Genomic DNA, 12,453 nt, shown 5'->3' on the forward strand with positions numbered 1-12,453 from the left:
ACACATAACTTTTCACAGAGATTCTTCTTATTTAACCGCTGACACAGAGATTAAAGAAGAAAACACAAATGAACCTGTCCTTTTTAAAATTTATTCTTGAGGTGTGCTCATTGCTGTCAAAGCTCATTCCTAATGGCCCTTGATCATGGGCTGGTGTAATGAGCATGGTGCTGGCGTACCCGAAGTGTTTAATTTCTGCAGCAAGAGTGACTAGCTAGGGCATTTCAGAAGCAGTTAAAATTCAATCACATTGTCATCAGATGTCAGTCGGACCAGGTAAGAATGGTAGATTTCCTTCCCTAAAGGACATTAGTGAAACAGATAGTTCTTTTGAACAATAGTCCAGTAATCCAGAAGGTTAGATCCCAGGGTGTTAAGGGGAGTATTGGCTTGGACAGAGGATTGGCTGACTGATAGAAAGCAGAGGATGGGGATAAGTGGGTTTTTCTCTGGAAGGCAAACTATAACTGGTGGGGTATCACAGTATTCAGTTCTGGCAATTCAACTATATATAATCTATATCGATGATCAACAAGCAGGCACAGAGTGTAACATAGCAAAATTTGCAGATGATACTAAAATAAGAGGGAAAGCAGCCTGTGATGAGGAGATAAAGAATTTATGGATGGGTATTGATAGGCTTGGAGTTGAGGCCAGAATCTGGCAGATGGATTTTAACTTCAACAGGTGTGAGGTTGTCCATTTTGGCCAGAAACATAAAAGGGCAAATTATTATTTAACTGGAAAGTAGATTCAAATTGTGTCAGTGCAGAAATACAACTGGATCTGTCCTGAAGTCTTCAAATGTCACGATCAGCTGATCATGTGGAATATTTTGATGTCTTCTTGCTATTTGATGAAGACATATTTGTCCCAGCCAACTGCTGTAAAGGAGCTGGGTATTATTAAGGTTTTGTATTTTTTTGTATCCCTGCTTTCTTCATAGTTTTGCTATGCACATCTCAACACTGGTGTCTTCAAGTCTTGAGGGGGGCAATGATGGCATGGTGGTAATGCCACTGAGCAAGTAATCTAGAGGCCTAGGCTGGGAAAATGGGTTCAAATCCCACAACAACAGTTGTGGAATTTAAATTCAACTAATATATTGAAAGCTGGTCTAGTTTATGGTGACCATGACAACCATCATCAAATAGTGCCAGATTTAGGCATAAGCTAAGTAAGCTACAGCTTGAGGCTTCAATGGAAAAATTACATTTTTGTCTTTACATAATCAGTTGGAAATAAAGTGCATTGGGACATTTTCATTTTGATATGACAAATAATGTAACTGCACAGTTATTATATAAAATAATCCAACTTGGATATTAAAAATGATGAAAACGTTTTGATTCCCTTCCAGTCTCCATTTCACAAATAAACTATTCGGACTCCCAGGCCCCTGCTAACTCCCACTGAAGCACAACAATATGAGTCAAGACCCCCTCCAGGGTGCAGTCCCTTTCCCTGGATCTTGACAGTCACACGATCAATTTACAATCTTCAATCACTAAATAAACAAGTCTTACATAGCTTTTTGAAGACAATAGTACATATAAAACTATTTTGTTGAATTTTAAGACGTTTTTCTTTCAAAAGATAAATTTATCTATTGAAACTAATCAAACATGAATGGCATTCCTTTCTCTCCTTGACAGCAGGTAAACAGTCATATGACTGAAATGTTCATATTGCATGTTCGCTTCCACTTGTAAATGTAAAGGATTGAGTTCAAAGAATTTCTCTTGGGTTCGTTTTCAGTATTATACAGGGGCCTGTTAAAAATGAAGAGAATGTTTGAAGGTGGACACCAGAAGAGAAAAAGGAAGCAGCAGCTTGAAGGGAAGCTGAAAGAATGACTGAAAGTTGTCAATTATTTGACTGTAATAAAAGTGAGACTTTGCACTGAAGAGAGTCAGCCAGGCCCACAACAATCACTGGTATCCACCTCTTGGACAATGACAGGTAATAATATGGATGTGAAAGTGACTACTACATCTGGGAATGTTACAGAACCTGAAATAATAGCTGAAGGAAATCATTAAACCAAGTTAATGTTGGCCTCTGAGGTGTCTTAACTGTGGCTAATATCTTAGCATTGACGCAGAAAGTTCACTCAGAGTGATCATATTGGAAAGGTCCATTTGAGATATCAAAACTGTCATTCAAAACACAAACTCGATATTGTTCAAAGAGTCTATTTCATTCAAAGATGTAGCAATGTTTTCAGCTGTTGTGCAACCAGTCTACTGTTCCTTCTCTGCCTGTATAAAACACTGAACAGTTCTCAGCTCATTAATGGGCCCTGATCCCACTCTACCAAAATCTCTCTGACACTATTTGTAAAGCGTATGCAAAGACTACTTCAGGCATAGCTGAAAGATATGGTCAATTATTGATGCTTTTACTCAGCCTCATACTGATGATGGTGATGCAGCTGATACAATGGGAGAAGCTGGCATCCTTCAGGAGAAAATGGAGGAGTTTGAGTTTATGTTGATATTAGAGCCTCTGGATCATTTGTTAGATCAATTCCACAAAACCATCAAAGTCCTGCAGCATGAACTGAAAACCTTTAGTGTATGAGCAAATATTTCCATGCCACATTCTCTCTTGAAATAAACCAAAGAAAGTTTGAATGAAATTCAAGTCCAAGTAAAAACACCCACCTGATACCTGAAGTGTATGAATAAAAAAAACACGAATGAGAGAAAGAAAAGAAATTAATGATGGTGATGCAGTTAATGCTGATTAAATGCTTTCTTTTAGTGACAAATTTTAAGTGAAATCCCTATTTCTTTGTTGGATGTATTTGAAACTGTTGCATAAGGACATTTGAATCCTGCAGTAATCTCACTGAGATGTCCCAGAGCTGCATAACAGTGAATATAAATATCATAGCGTGAGCAGAATTAGAATAGTTAGGAAGAGTCTGGAAAGAATACAGCAAGGAACATATTGGAATGCTTGACACTGAGAGAGCACATAAACATGCACATTCAGAGAAGATAGCTTAGTCATTACTTAATATAACAGTAAGTCAGGGCGGCACGGTGGCACAGTGGTTAGCACTGCTGCCTCACAGTGCCTGAGACCCGGGTTCAATTCCCGCCTCAGGCGACTGACTGTGTGGAGTTTGCACGTTCTCCCCGTGTCTGTGTGGGTTTCCTCCCACAGTCCAAAGATGTGCAGGCCAGGTGAATTGGCCATGCTAAATTGCCCATAGTGTTAGGTAAGGGGTAAATGTAGATGTAGGGGTATGGGTGGGTTACGCTTCGGCGGGGCGGTGTGGACTTGTTGGGCCGAAGGGCCTGTTTCCACACTGTAAGTAATCTAATCTAATTATCATGTTTGATAGTATTTAGAGTGCAATTAAGTAGTGCTGCTTTGAAGATAGTCCTTGATTTTGTCTTCTCTTTGGCTTGTCTAGTTTGGAACCAAAATCATCATGTAGCATTAAAACACACAAATAAGAGAAATCAACTAAATGGAAAGAGTTCAGAAAAGATTTATAAGGGTGTTGCCAGGTTTGAGCTGTCGGAGAGTCTGAATAGGCTGGGGCTATTTTCCCTGGGGCATCGGAGGTTTATAAAATCATGAGGGGCATGGATAGGGTGAACAGGCAAGGTGTTTTTCCCAGGGTAGTGGAGTCTAAGATTAGAGGGCATAGGTTTAAGGTGAGAAGGAAAGAATATTAAGGGCAACCTTTTCACACAGAAGGTGGTGGCTGTATGGACAAGCTGCCAGAGGAGGCGGATGCAATTATATATTTGAAAGGCATCTGGATGGGTCCATGAATATTAAGAGTTTTGAGAGATATAGGCCAAATGCTGGCAAATGGAACTAGATCAGTTTAGGATATCTGTTTGGCATAGACAGGTTGGACCACAGGGTCTGTTTCTGTTCTGTACAACTCTGACTCTATAAAAGAGAATCAAAAATGAATATACTGCAACAATTTTCATTTTTAATTGATTTAAAGGCCTCAGATAAAAGGGCTGTGTGAAGGTGTAAAGCTTCTAATGATAGGTTATCCTGACACTCTTAATGTTAACCTTGTTGGAGAAGTTAGGCACTTCAAAGTTTATATCAAGGAATCTAATTCAGCTGGAAGACATTTATGCCACTAGAATCTGGAGCAAGTTATGCTCTAAGTTAGGATTCAGTTGGCTTTCATCAATATTAAATCAATTTTTAAGGCTCTTTTTGAGTCTAATGGTAGCAAACTGCTCAGGAGAAAGATAATTTTCACAGATGCAAAACATTCAGAATGAACTGTAGACTACAAAGCTGCAAGCAAAGCTGTCTGTATTAAACAAAATGTGCAAAGATGTGATACACTTGGTGGCTCATCATGTGGACATCTTCAGTCACTTTGCTATTGAAAGTCACAAAAAAATTAAATTTTATACAGTTCAAATACCAGTTTCCAATTAGAAAGTATTGGTGAGTGTAATAGTTTGTTAGTGTAGATTAAAACCTTTCATATATGTTAATTAAGAATTCAAAGAACTTTCATATGAAAGCATTTCATGATGCAAATAGACTTATTGTAAGATGTAGGTTTTTATTCGATTATTAGTTTTCTATTGTACCTTCAACTGCAAATGTTAAGCTGTGATATTTCTGACCACACTATCCTTTTTGATAGAATAATTTACTTTTATTTGATAATGCTATGAGGCTTTATGAACTTGACATGACTTTTGACTTTGAAATGTCATAATCCTGTCTGGTCATTGTTGTTGTAACAACCATCTGGTTTGTTAATGTACTCCGGGGAAGGAACCCTTCATCCTTACCTGTTCTGCCCTACACATGACTCCAGACCCATACAATGTGCTCAACTCTTGACTGTTCTTGAAATGGCCTAGCAAACCATTCAATTCAAAAAACAAGCTGCAACAAAGAAAGGTTTCCATGGTTATCAGATGGATCCAGATGTATGACACCTGAACCTGCCACAGTGCAATCTGTCAACTTTTTAGTAAATTTAAATACATTTTTAGTAAATATCAGTAAATTTTTAAATAACAGATTGGCAATTTGGTATGGGCAGCAAATATAAGCCTTGCCAGTGATATCCAGATCTAATGAAACAATAAAAGAAAATAATCCATTCCCTTTGCTATTCACGTTTGGTTCAAAGTTTAATGGGGCTACCTCATAATGCATTTGTTGGATTTTAATGGGGTCTTAACTCAAGTCTGTACCACTTTGTACAGCTGAATCCATGGCAACCAAAGATTTGTCCTTGGTTACCAGCTGCCTTTGTCTCGCAAATAAATATCTATTAAATGTGCCTCTATATTCCTGTTCGTCAGCTTGCAGTTTGAAGTGTTTAAACCATTACTAAGGTTCTCTTTGGCATTAAAATACCTTTTGTTGATGCTTAAAAAAATTCTTCTTTCAAGCACATAAAATAGCCATTTTTAAATTTTGCGTATAGTCACTAAGGTATGGAGTGAAGGCTGGAGCTCAAGCGTCTTCTCACATGCCAGAAAAACGAAGCTAACTGCAGAAGTTTCAATCTATTTATTCTGTCAGAAAGCTCTAGAGTAACAAAGATTGAGTCCAATGATTTCTTGTCACTTAAAGAAACAAGCTGTAGCAAAGAAAATCTTCCATGGTTATCAGATGGATCCAGATTTATGACATCTGAACCTGGCACAGTGCAATCCGTCAAATTTACAGGCCTGGTTAAATAACGGATCGGCAATGACTGAAGAGCACCATCTCCACAGGCTTGGGTTCAGCAACAAAGCACATGCAGAGATATGCCATCTGCTTCATAAAGGTCTGAATGCAACCACAAAGATAGGCCTGGGCCCAGATTTTTATGTCCCACTGAAGGTGTGAATCATGTTGCAAAGTGTTGATCTTGTTTTCTTACTGAAAAACACAACTTTCCTCTGCCTTCAAATACCCCTCACCATTTTTATATGTCCTTTTTGCAGGTAGGGAAGGCCTAGGTGCAAAAAGCACATGCCATGCATTTCTGTTGAGGTTGTAAGGATGACAGGAATGTTGTATTTTTCCCTGCATACTATTTTCACATGCTGTTGTGATCTTGGAGAGTTCATGACTACTGAAGAAAACCTGCTGAGGAGTCAGGAACATTCTGAAAGGTAAGTGTGAAGGTTTTGACACCTTCAAATATTATTATTAAGTGTTGTATTGAGATGTAGATGTACATTTAATTGAGTAATTTGTCACTGTAATCTGTCCCATGAAGATAAATTGACCACTACATTAACCTAGTAAAATATTCCTTGTCTTAATGTTTATGGGATCTGTCAAGATGGCTTCAAGTTACCATTAGGTTGCAGAAGACAGAAAGAGAAAGAGAGAGAAAGTTGCATCACTTCCTGTGATGATAATTATTTCATTAGCATGCCATGCATTCAGACTTAACCCCTTCTACTTCCCCAGTCTCTGATTTTACCTATAATGTTACATCTCCCCAAAAGTCTCGTCTCTGTAAAAGGAATTTGTGGTCAAACTATTAAAGTGGTTTCACTGCTCGATCAAATATGTTCTCAGCTCCTTTGAGGAAGATTGCAAATTCAAGTCCTCTGTGTGGTCTCTTGAAATTTGTGGGGCAGCCAGAGAATGGATAGGTGACTCCAGTTCGACATTTTGAATCTCTCAGTGAATGTAGCACTCCAGTTGGTTAGACGGTAATGATGATTGTTTTGTGTGTTTAGAAGTTGCTGCTGGCTAGCAATGAATGCAGTTATGTTTATTGCACCATGATATTTATGGTTTGAATGTGATAGAACTCTGTCATACATTTTCGACAGTTTGTCCATAATGAACTTGGGGATATCAAATCTCCTGGTTATGGGTCTGGATGGATGTGTGCTTTGTGACATCTGTTATAGTTCCTCATCTCACTGGAATGATAAACTCTTTCTCCCTCACTTTGTCTGAATTCTCAGTTTGCACTCACATCTTGTGTGGGTGGGGTGGGGTGGGGGGGCAGAGAATTGGAGTTGAGTTCTCAGTCTTCTTCCTGTAAGGAATTCACATGGAGTGAAACCACTTGAGTAGAGGTGAATGATAGTTCAGATAGTTCACTGCTATCGAGGAGCTCCTTTACTATGAAGCCATTCATGATTCCTCTCTCAATGTAAAATGGTGGGTGGCACGGTGGCACAGTGGTTAGCACTGCTGCCTCACAGCACCAGAGACCCGGGTTCAATTCCCGCCTCTGGTAACTCTCTGTGTGGAGTTTGCACATTGTCCCCGTGTCTGCGTGGGTTTCCTCTGGCTGCTCCGGTTTCCTCCCACAATCCAAAAATGTGCAGGTTAGGTGAATTGGCCATGCTAAATTGCCCGTAGTGTTAGGTGAAGAGGGGAATGGGTCTGGGTGGGTTGCGCTTTGGCGGGTCGGTGTGGACTTGTTGGGCGGAAGGGCCTGTTTCCACACTGTAAGTAATCTAATCTAATCTAAAAAACCACTTTCAGAGTAGTTGCTTGCTGTTTGTCTCTAGTGCTGAGAAAATCAGAAGCTTTCAAAAGCTGTACTAGTTTCAGCTCAGTCGCTGGTCTATTAATGCAAAAATTACACTTGTAAGAAGCTGCAACAGCAGGTTACACATTTTATTTGGTTTCTTGTTTCTTTATAAACCAGATTGGTACTTAAAAGGATTTAAATGTTTTTGATCTTAATAGGAAACAATGGTGTCTTTAGCTATTTTTCAAGACTCCAAAAGCCCAACAATTTACTAATGTAGCCGCAAGATTCACAGTGTATTGCAGGAAACAGTGATCATAAAGAGAAACCTGCAGCAGATGTTCATGTCCAGATATTCTAAGGCTGGTATTTGGGGACATTGATGACATTTGTACTTCAAGTTCTTGCTCAAAGGGTGGAAAAGGGGCAAATTCCATTCAGCACGGCCACTGTCAAGGGGATAATAGTTTAGTGCCATCAAACAATGTAAATAAAGCACCCAAGCAGAGGGAAGCTGAAGAAGGCAAAAGCCAATGGGTGAAAAGTAGCAATCGCACCTATGGCCACTCCTGCAGAATTGATTAATGGAAGGTGAAGTCAAAGTTCTGCAGGATGAGGTGTAGCTGATAAGGATTCATCCTTCTGGAACTCCAAAGCACTGTTCTCAGAGAGGAGAGAGAAAAACATGATCAATACATTGCAAATTACCCCAAAGAACTGGAAACAGATATCCGACTTTAAAATATTTTCCAAGGTAAAGTTTCCAAATAGCAGGTAAATGACCCAGGTCTACACTCCGCTGAGTGTTGTCTGTAAACCCAATGTATATTTACTGCTAACCTAGCAGTGCCACACAAACTGACAAGCACGCAATTCTTCCACTGTTTGTAACGTATACCTATAGTGTAGAAAGCATGCATTCAAGTTGCAAATTAGGACTTTCAGTGACACACAGAAATACTAAAAGGGATTCACAGAATAAATTAGTACACCATCTTTTTGATGGCTGTTTTTAATATTCAGCCTAATAAAGGAATGCAGATTGAATAGACATCTATCAGTGTCTATGTTTCCACTCAATCACTGACACCCAGCAACTTACCATGTCACCAACCACTTGTACTGGTGAAGCATCTGTAAGTGACATGCGAATTGTTTCTTGAAGAATAGATAGCACATATGGTCATCAAGGGATATTATCAAAGTCAAATACGTGTAAATAGTAAGATCATATTCATTGTTTACTTGAAGGTATTAATTATAATTGCATTCTATTTGTAACTTCTCTACAGTTTTCCTTTGATGTTGCTGAATAAAATATTAACACAAGTTCTCCTTTCAAGGTATCTCAAAGGACGTGCTCAGAAGTTGAATAAAATTGAAAATGCTGGAAATGCAAGTCTGGCAGCATCTGTGGAGAAAGAAACAGAGTTAATGTTTAAAGTTAATAACCTTCAGAATTTTCTGTTTTTTTTAGGTTTCCAAACTGTATTTGGTTTTATAAGTTCAATAATGCATGGACATTACATTTTCATTCTGCCTGCAGTCCTGGCTGTTATAAGGATTTGATGAACTGAAAATGGTAACTTACGTCTCCTGGAAATCACCCTTCCAGCTTAGATTTTTCTTAAGTAAATATGGCTCAGAAAACAGTCTTAGAATGAGGAAATTGCAACGGTTGCCTGGGAAGTGAGCATGACTGTGTATTGCTGGTTACTGACTGTCAAGAATGCTTTTGGTTCAGAAGCAGTATGGGGATTTGTGGAATGCTCCAGATTATCCATTGATTACCATCATTAATTTCCTGGACTTTGAAGAATTCCAAAACCTTTTTTTTAAAACTGTTGGCAGTGATGTTTTCTCCAGTGAAAAATGGGTCAGTACACTGCTTGCTGTATTCCATATGTTACAAATTGACTAATATTAAATAAATTGCCTAAGGGTAGCTTGGCAGAATGTAGTGGCGCAAAAATCACAGTGCAATGGTCAATTTCACATCACAGACAAGGTCATTGTCGAAAACCACAGGTCACAGTCTCACAAGTTAGACACAAATTCTGTCCACGTATTTCATGCATTCAACCAGATACTTGCCAATTTTGTGAAGTGTTTGGCTTAGAAATGATAGAAGTTTCATCTCGTAACTTTTAGCACTCAGCACAGCTGTCTGGACAGTTAAGGATGGGCAATAATTGCTGGCCTAGCCATCGATGCCCACATCCTGTGACTGCATTAAAAAAATTCCAACAATTTTGGATTTAGGATTTTTTTTATTAATTAAAGCATTGATGCCTCCACCCTCAACCTTCTCTTAATACTCTTATGTCTGAGGTGGCCAATTCAAACAAAGTTCGCATCCAATCTTGCTTTGCTGCCATTTATTATTTTCCAAATTCTGCAGAGAGTAAATTGGAAATGTTACGTAATTGCCATCCTGCAGCCCAGTCTGCCTCAGCTGTTTGCCTGACAAGGGAAAGTCATTTGCCCAACGTTGCAGCCTGACACACACAGTCAGCATTTAGTGACATGTTTCTCCTCTGCCAGGACTGTGCAGGATAAGCTTTTATGAGCATTTCGGATATGTCAGCACAAATATAGGGGCAAGCTATTTGGCAGGCACGTTTGGGGCAGACAATGCTGCATGAAAAACATCTCCTGTGTCCTTACCTGAGCACACCAGGCGAAACCCTATAGAGCTGTGAATTACATGAATTATGTTGATAAATCTGGAAGGAATACGTAAGAAATTCAGTAAGGCCTTTTTTTTTAACGTTAGGAGCAAGTGCATTTTCCGACAGAGTCCCAGACATGAGATTTCGCAAGGGAGTGGCGAGTGACTCATTCATAGGGATTATTGCTTATTGTCACCGTCAGTAACTGCAAATCTCACCTCATTAGTATGCAGCCATCTATTCCACCATGGGTTGGATAGAAATTGGATACTGCAAATTCTTGACATGGGAGGCAGAGCTGTTTCACTGGTGATTCTTGCTCTATGCTTGCTCCTCCAGACCACCATGTTTGTTACCTAGCAACAAAGTTTCAGTTTCTAATTATCCTTCGCACCCACATCCACGGACTCTGGCATCGGACATGTGCCAGCCTCTCTGGGCCATCATGGCACATTTATGATGCACTTGCACAATGCTTTTGAGCTTCAGTGCCTTACTTTGAAATGTATTGACAACTACCATTGCAGTGTTGCTGCGAGAGCATGTTGCTGAAGGGACAGGCCCCAACTCACCGATTGGACTAGGCTGCCTGTGCTGCAACCACATATCCACGTCTGAAAGTCTGTTGGAGAGTTGTCCCTATTTGAGCCAAATAGTGCTGTCAGTCAGGGTTCTCAGTCCAGCCAATCAAGGGCAGTGTCCGCACACAGTCCAGAGCCTTGGGCATGATCACTTGGGGCAGTCATGGTCAGGGGTTACATCTCACTACAGAATGGGGAGTGGGCCATGGTCAGCTTTGTTAGACCAGTACAAACAGTTAGGGGATTCATGGATTCTGACGGTCTGCAAATTGAACAGAGATATGGAGAGAGATCTGGAGTTTAAAAGGGATGCACTGTGATAATTCGCTGGATGGATTCAACGCACGGGAGAGGAGACAGAACCCTGGATTAAGGAAAGGACAAGGACAGTGATGGGGGAAAGCTCGAGGTGCAGTGGGTGGAACTGGTAGAAAAAGTATGAGATACTGCATCAGAGGAATGCATATGCAGTTACCAACACCATGGTGTCTGTTCGAGGACAGTGGAGCACAACAGTGGGCATTACAAAACTGTGGTGCCAGAGTCAGGTGCAAAGAGGAAAATTGGAATAATAATATGATGTGGTGGGTGTCAGCATATGGGGTTCAATGGAGATGGGCTGTCATGGAAATCAAGATAGAATAGGACCTGGAAGCTCTGGGGAAGTGCCTGATGACCAGGTGGAGCCCAGATCAAGCATGCCAGGACTTTCCAGTTGTCAGATGGGACCTGCAACTGGAAGAGTATGGGCTCTACTTCAGCTTGTTGGGAGATTGAGGAGGCAAAGGCATCAATCACAGACTTGCAGAGTCATATCATTTGTGAATATATCATTGTGCAGGTTAAATTTATATAGATGTGTGGAAATGTTTGGATTCAAATGTTGCTCACAGGCAATGTCCTTACAAATTGCACAAAGATAACTCCATGAAGCAGAAGTAAGAGCATTTAAAGAGGTGACTGTGGGCCACAATGAACACAGTTCTTGTTAGACATCTAGGAATGCATGGGGAATCAAGCAGAATCCCTCTCTAATTGAACTGTGTAATGCAATATTCTTTTACATTCGCTGGTAACTTTCAGGGGTGACATGGGGCTGCAATGGAATGCGCTTAATACACAGGAAGCATTTCAATGCTATTGTTATGTATTTGCCACATGACAATTACTGCAAATTTTCACAGTAAGTGCTAATCTCAGAATTCCATGATAATTCAATCAATGGTATTTCTTATCAGGACCTATTATACGGAGGGGTGCGCCCAGTTAACATCTATAACGTAACTGACTCTTCTCAATTTTGTTTCTAACACAGATTTATTGTAAATGTGAGTGATGGATGCTGCCAAAGTAAGTGTAATCATTGCAGAGACTGCCTTGCGAAGAAGGTGAAAGAAGATGAAGGAGGAGCAGATGTGCGAGTTACAGTGTTGACACAGGCTGTGTATGTGCCAGGGCACCGTGACTTGAAGGAATGGAAGGACCATCCTTTCCCAGGGGCCGGGAAGGTGATAGCTGCTTTCAACGTCAATATGACTGGGTCCTTCCACAGAGTGGTGAATAATCTGTGTGGGATCTCTCAGCCATGCAACCATAAAGGACACTAATCGATACCATTTGTGTGAGGCCACGCCAGTTTATTTCATTCTCCTGAGATGAGTTTAGTGCTGCAGCTTCACAGCTGGATTCACTGTCATCGACTGCGCACACTTCACATCAATAAGATGGGCTTCTGTACCATCTC

This window comes from Chiloscyllium punctatum, chromosome 1, assembly GCF_047496795.1.
Source record: "Chiloscyllium punctatum isolate Juve2018m chromosome 1, sChiPun1.3, whole genome shotgun sequence".
In the NCBI taxonomy this organism is placed as follows: Eukaryota; Metazoa; Chordata; class Chondrichthyes; order Orectolobiformes; family Hemiscylliidae; genus Chiloscyllium; species Chiloscyllium punctatum.